The 6000-nt window shown below is 41.7% G+C and overlaps 1 long non-coding RNA gene across 1 annotated transcript; it reads right to left on the bottom strand.

The window, feature by feature from the left end:
• Positions 1-219: 219 nt before the first annotated feature.
• LOC121139478 lies at positions 220-4248 on the bottom strand. The gene is made up of 3 exons (XR_005876431.1): positions 4201-4248; positions 2021-2153; positions 220-792 (listed from the first exon to the last, which is right to left on the bottom strand). It is a non-coding gene; the product is annotated as an uncharacterized LOC121139478 (long non-coding RNA).
• Between the last annotated feature and the right edge of the window lie 1752 nt (positions 4249-6000).

The following is a 6000-nucleotide window of genomic DNA, read 5'->3' as shown; positions in this document are numbered from 1 at the left end:
GTGGTGACATTCCAGCCGCTCAGAACAGGACTCAGCCACTTAAAGTCTACTGGCTGTTTATGGAATTTCCATTTAATATTTTTAGCTATGGTTGACTGCAGTTAACTGAAAACATGAAAAATGAAACCTACAGATAAGAAGGGACTAAGGTGGTTAAGATGGTAAATTTTACTTTGTGTACATTTTACCACAATAAAAAGTTATTGGAAGGAGTTAAAGTTTTCTTTAAGTAATTATATTTTCTATTGAAAACATTCTTTTATGTAATATAATACAGAAATATAATACAGTATGAATGCAAGAACAGTAAAGTTTCATTTATATTTTAAAGCTAAACACAGAAGTAAAAAGTAACTCAGTGACACAGTGTTTGCCTAGTATGAGTGATTGCATAAAAATAAATAAATAAAAACAGTAACATCACAGAGAGTCATTTATTGTTGGCATTTTTCATTTGGATCTTCGTATGTATTTATGTCTTGACACAGTTGAACGTGAGTTATACATAAGCATGTATGCTTTTAATTGTTTTAGATAATAGGGTGCGTGGTTCGCTGAGAGCATTGAGCATGCCGTACAAAAACATGATTTTCTAGAAGGAACTGCTGAGCTGAAGACAACGTGGTGGTGAGTCAGAGGCTATTACGACAAGGCTTGTCCACCAGGAATACAGATTTGATTACATGTGACTCGTGTCAGCCTTGGAGAAATCAGGAGCAAAATATAAAGCGAGGCGACGGAGAGGTTTCTAAATGAGCCTTTGAGCCTCTGAGGCAGGTCACATGGCGGCAACTGAAATCCAAATGGAAAGCATCAACATGCCAGCCTTACTGTCTTTTAGGTACGTACCAGTGCTCATCCATTCCTTCAAAAGGTCAGAAAGCTTACCGGGAGTGGTGGCACATGCCTGAATCCCTGCTCAGGAAGCAGAGGCAGAAGGATTGCAAGTTCGAGGCACCTTGGACTACGTAGTGAGACTGTTTAAAGATAACCAGGGCTGGGAGGACAGAAGCCACATTATCAAAGGGGCTGGGCATGGAGGCGTGCACTGCAGCATCAGCACCACTGAGCTGCAACCAGGCTCAGTGGCCAGTGAGCCTAGGCTTTGAGGTGAACTCCAGGGCAGTGAGAGACCCTGTCTGAAGAAGGAAGGAAGGAAATGGGGGAGGGGAATGGGCCAACCTGAGGAACAACACCCGGGGTTCTGGGGTTGTCCACACATACACATAACCATGCCTCTAGCACCTGAAATCCTCTTCAACTGAAATAAACAAACAAACAAATAAAACTTTATATTTCCACTCATCAAAAGGATTTGCAGCCCTGGGTCGGCAGGGTAGTGGAGGCTTAGCTTTTGGCAATGTGGAGTCACACATCCCAAGCTACTCTGTCAATAGCATTTACATCTCATTTCCTGAGTCAGCGAAGTGCACTGATGTTACAACACACAAGCAGATCTTATTCCCGAGCTTTAAAGCAATATAATTTACACTGCTTAAGATCTAGCCGAGCCGAGCATTGGTGGCGCCACGCCTTTAATCCCAGCACTCGGGAGGCAGAGGCAGGCGGATCTCAGTGAGTTCGAGGCCAGCCTGGTCTACAGAGCGAGTTCCAGGACAGCCTCCAAAACAATACAGAGAAACCCTGTCTCGAAAAAAACAAACAAACAAACAAACAAAAAAAAGATCTAGCCGGATATTGAGGGAAAAATTCAGTTAAACAGTGAATTGCCTTAATACTCTACGGAGTCAAGAACCCAACTACAATCGAGGTCTCTGCATCGTTAGTGACCATGCGGTTTGGGAACTCTAAAGAAGGTTCATCCAATTTGAGTAAACGTACTCCAGTGTAAGAGTTTCAACAGAGATAAAGAATCCAGGAGAGTACAGAAGAAAGAGGTCATAGAGACCATTCAACTTTTTGACAGCTCCAAGTGCACTTCAGTGAAGCCTGGTTCCAGGCTAATTTGACAACCCCCGTGCTTCATTCCAGACTCCAAGGGCCTGAGCTACAGACCTACCCCAATGCCAGGCAACCTGGGCTGCCTCAGGTTCAAGGTCCATTCTTTTGATTCCAGTATTCATGTTCTCCCCAGGACCAGGGCAGCACTCACAATTCCAGACTCCAGGTCATCCAAGGCTGCTCCAACCTGACTATTACCAAAAGACAAAAGGTAACAAGTGTTGGCAAAGGCATGGAGAAAAGAGAACTTGTGTCCGCGTTGGTGTGCATGTAGGGTGGTATGAACCTTATGGGAAATAGTTAAGAAAGAACTTTTAAAAGTTAAAAATAAGCCGGGGATGGTGGTGGAGGTGATGATGATGGTGTACACCTTTAATCCCAGAACTCAGGAAGTAGAAGCAGGCAGATATCTATGAGTTTGAGGCCAGCCTGATTTACAGAGTTCCAGGACAGCCTCCAAAGCTACACAGAAACCCTGTCTCAAAACAAAACAAAACAAAACAAAAAACCAAAAAGTTAAAAGTAGAACTACACACTAGAAATGTATAAGGAAAGTAAAATCAGCATTGAAAATACATTGGCAGAAAACTTCGATTGCAGCACTGTCATCAATAGACAAGACGTGAACACTGTGTTTAGTGATTTGGATGGATAAAGCAAGCATGGCACGCACAGTGGTATGCTTAAAAGAGATCTTTTCTATTTGTGACAACTGGAGGGCAATGTGCTAAGGAAAATGAACTAGGTACATAGAGACAAGACACCTGGAGAATCTTTCTCTTACTCATAGAAGGTTGAAGACAAACATTGAAGTCATAGAAACTGAACGGAACGGTGGCTGCCAAGGAGGAACAAAGTAGGGGAGATTGAGAGATGCTGGCTAAGGTTTCAATTAAGTGGGAGGAAGTGTAGCAAGAATTCTAATAGTTCATAATAATAAAAACCTGCAGTCAGATACTGAGGGTGGGGGTAGGGGAGAAAGCTGAAAGATCAGAGGAGCAAAGAGGTAGCCACTAGAGAATTCTTTCCTCTCCCAATGCTCAGACCAAAGGGGTGATCCTGTCCTCAGACTGTATCCTCAGACCGCATCTCTCTCTTGTCTCCTCGAGCCATATGTTCTTCTCTCTGCCCAGCCATATCCCTTCCTATCTCCACCTCCCTAGTGCTGGGATTAAAGGGGTGTGATCCCAACTTCTGGGATCAACTTTGTGTGAGCTCTTTCTCTTTTAGACAGATTCAATCCATTGTAGCCCAGGGTGGCCTTGAACTCATAGAGTTCCATCTGCCTCTGTCTCCGGAGTGCTGGAATTAAAGGAGTGTGCCACCATGGCCTGGCTTCTATGACTAACTAGTTCGGCAAGCTTTGCATGCTGATCTATAGGCAAACTTTATTTGCTGGATCATAAACAAAATATCACCGGAAGGAAGCAACTATTAGTACAACATGTACAACATGGTAAATGCAGTCAATAATACCTTGTTACACACTGGAAAATGCTAATAAGACATATCTTGCCAAATATCTAACAAGCAAATATCAGAATCAGTTTTGACACAGCCATTGGAATTGTTAAGAAAATTAAATATGCAATGATTAGGGTGCTAGGACTATCATCTAAAATACAGACAACGCTCAAGATCGAATCGACGACTTCAGAGAAGAAACTGAAACCTTTGGAAAGACTCCAGGAAAGTGTTAATAAGGGTAGAACACAGTAACAAAGAAAACTGCCTCTGATGGGCTCAGCAGTGGGCTTTGCACGTCAGTTGGCATAATCTCTGTAGTTATCTTCAAGGTCACTGGCCTATTATTCTGGCGACTTTATAAAAGGATATACTTTTTTTTCTATCTCCCATTTAAAAGTGTCTCTCTCTCTCTCTCTCTCTCATATATATATATATATATATATATATATATATTTATTTATTTATTTATTTTGGGTACAGAATCTCATTTTGTAGCCCTGGAAGGCCAGGCACTCACTGTGTAGACCAGGCTAGCCTCAAACTTACAGAGCTTCTCCTGACTACTTCTAGCGTGCTGGGATTAAAGGTGTGTGACACTACACCCAAGGACTTTCTTCTTAAGTGTACCTGCTACATTCACCAATACACTCTATATTCTGCACTATAAAACAATCCTTAACAAATATCTGTATGCTCCAAAGGACGCTGTAACGATAGGCGACACACAATTACTGAAAGTAAAACTAAGTATTTATTGTAGAAATTACTCACAAGATACCAAACAAGCAACCCAGAGGAGCCAAGCAGTTTTCCGCTGCCAGACCGGAAGCCGAACTCCGGGAAAAGAGACCGAGACTTCCTGTGTACTGTCTTTTATACCTTCCCCCGTAACGCCCCCTAGCCATGCCCAAAAGTGGGCCTGGCTAGTGACGTAGTTCCGCCTACGTACGTATAAGTCTTTAGTCCTGCCTAAAGTGGGTGTGGTTAGTGGTGTGGTAAACCGCCCTTTTATTACCTCATCTGTATGCGCCTCTAATAAGTCACATGTTTAATGGCGGCATACAGACTTCCTCCTACAAATATCAAAAGAAACAAGTCGTACAAAGTATTCTTTGGGTCATAATGAATTTAAACTTGAGACCAATGACAGATGGATCCCTGAAGAATCTCCCAATAATATGAAAATAAACAATAAGCCTTTAAATAAGAGTCATGGGTGGTCCCAAAGGAAATGTAAGCATACTTTAATTATTATTTTTATTTTATGTGTATGAGTATTTTGCCTGCATATAGGTGTCCATGGGTGTGCCTGGGTGTCTGTGAGATCAGAAGAGGATGTCAGATCCCCTGAAACTGGAGTTACAGATAATGATGAACTGCTACATAGATGTGAGGATTGAACCCAGATCCTCTGGAAAAGCAACCAATGCTCTTAACTATGAGCCATCTACTCGGCCATCTGAGTTACTCTCACCCTTAAACACTTTCATATGAAAATAAGAATACTAAGATTTGATCAAGCAGTACTTAAAACATACAGAGAGTATATATAGATACAGCTAAAGTAGTACCAAGAAGAAAATCCATAGCACAATCTAGTAGAGAACACACCAACAATTATTCAATTATTAGAACTAGAGAATGCTCTCAAACAATTAGCTTCCTATAAGATTTTGAAGACACAGGCAGATCTCTGAGTTCCAGGAGAGCCTGATCTACATAATGAGTTCTAGGTGAGCCAGGGCTGCCGAGTGAGACTCTCTATCAAAACAAAATTTATAAGAAACTAAAGCAAGAGAAAAAATTAAACCTAAAACAAAGAAAGAGAAGGTGGGAAATGATGATTATAAATTCATGAAATTAAAAATAAAAAAATTGATAAAATCAACTAAACCAGAATCTAAATTTTCATGTGGTAACAATAATAAACTTTTAGAGCCAGGTGTTAGTGGTGCATGCCTTTAATCCCAGCACTCGGGAGGCAGAGGCAGGCGGATCTCTGTGAGTTCGAGACCAGCCTGGTCTACCGAGCGAGTTCCAGGACATGGTCCAAAAAACAATACAGAGAAACCCTGTCTCGAAAAACAAACAAACAAACAATAAACTTGTAATGCCCTCAACATTAAAAAGAAATTTCAGCTGAGCTTGGAAGCCAGAGGCAGGTGGATCTCTGTGAGTTCAAGGCCAGACTGATCTACATAGCAAGTTACCGGACAGCAGGACTATGGCAGACATCCCATGTCTAAAAACAAAACAAAAAAAAGTCAATGTCACTATTGATAAAAGATTTTAAAAGGGCGGGGGGGGGGGGGCTGGAGGCATTGGATTGATACAAAAAAAGAAACTTCAAAGTCATTCGAAATAAAAATTCTCGGCAAATTACGTCTTGAAGTCAGTATGTAGCCCAGGCTGGCCTGAAGCACGTGACCTTGCTGCTTCAGTTTTCTTGCTCCGCATGCAACACCACAGCTAGTCAAACAGCATCAAAAGCATTTAAAGTAGATGATACTAAGTGCTGTCAAGGCTGGAATGCCCACACAGTGCTGGAGGGAACACAAACTGATACCATCA

This window comes from Mesocricetus auratus, unplaced genomic scaffold (assembly GCF_017639785.1).
Source record: "Mesocricetus auratus isolate SY011 unplaced genomic scaffold, BCM_Maur_2.0 Super-Scaffold_15014, whole genome shotgun sequence".
NCBI classification, from domain to species: Eukaryota; Metazoa; Chordata; class Mammalia; order Rodentia; family Cricetidae; genus Mesocricetus; species Mesocricetus auratus.
This window is presented reverse-complemented; position numbering and strand designations above follow the sequence as displayed.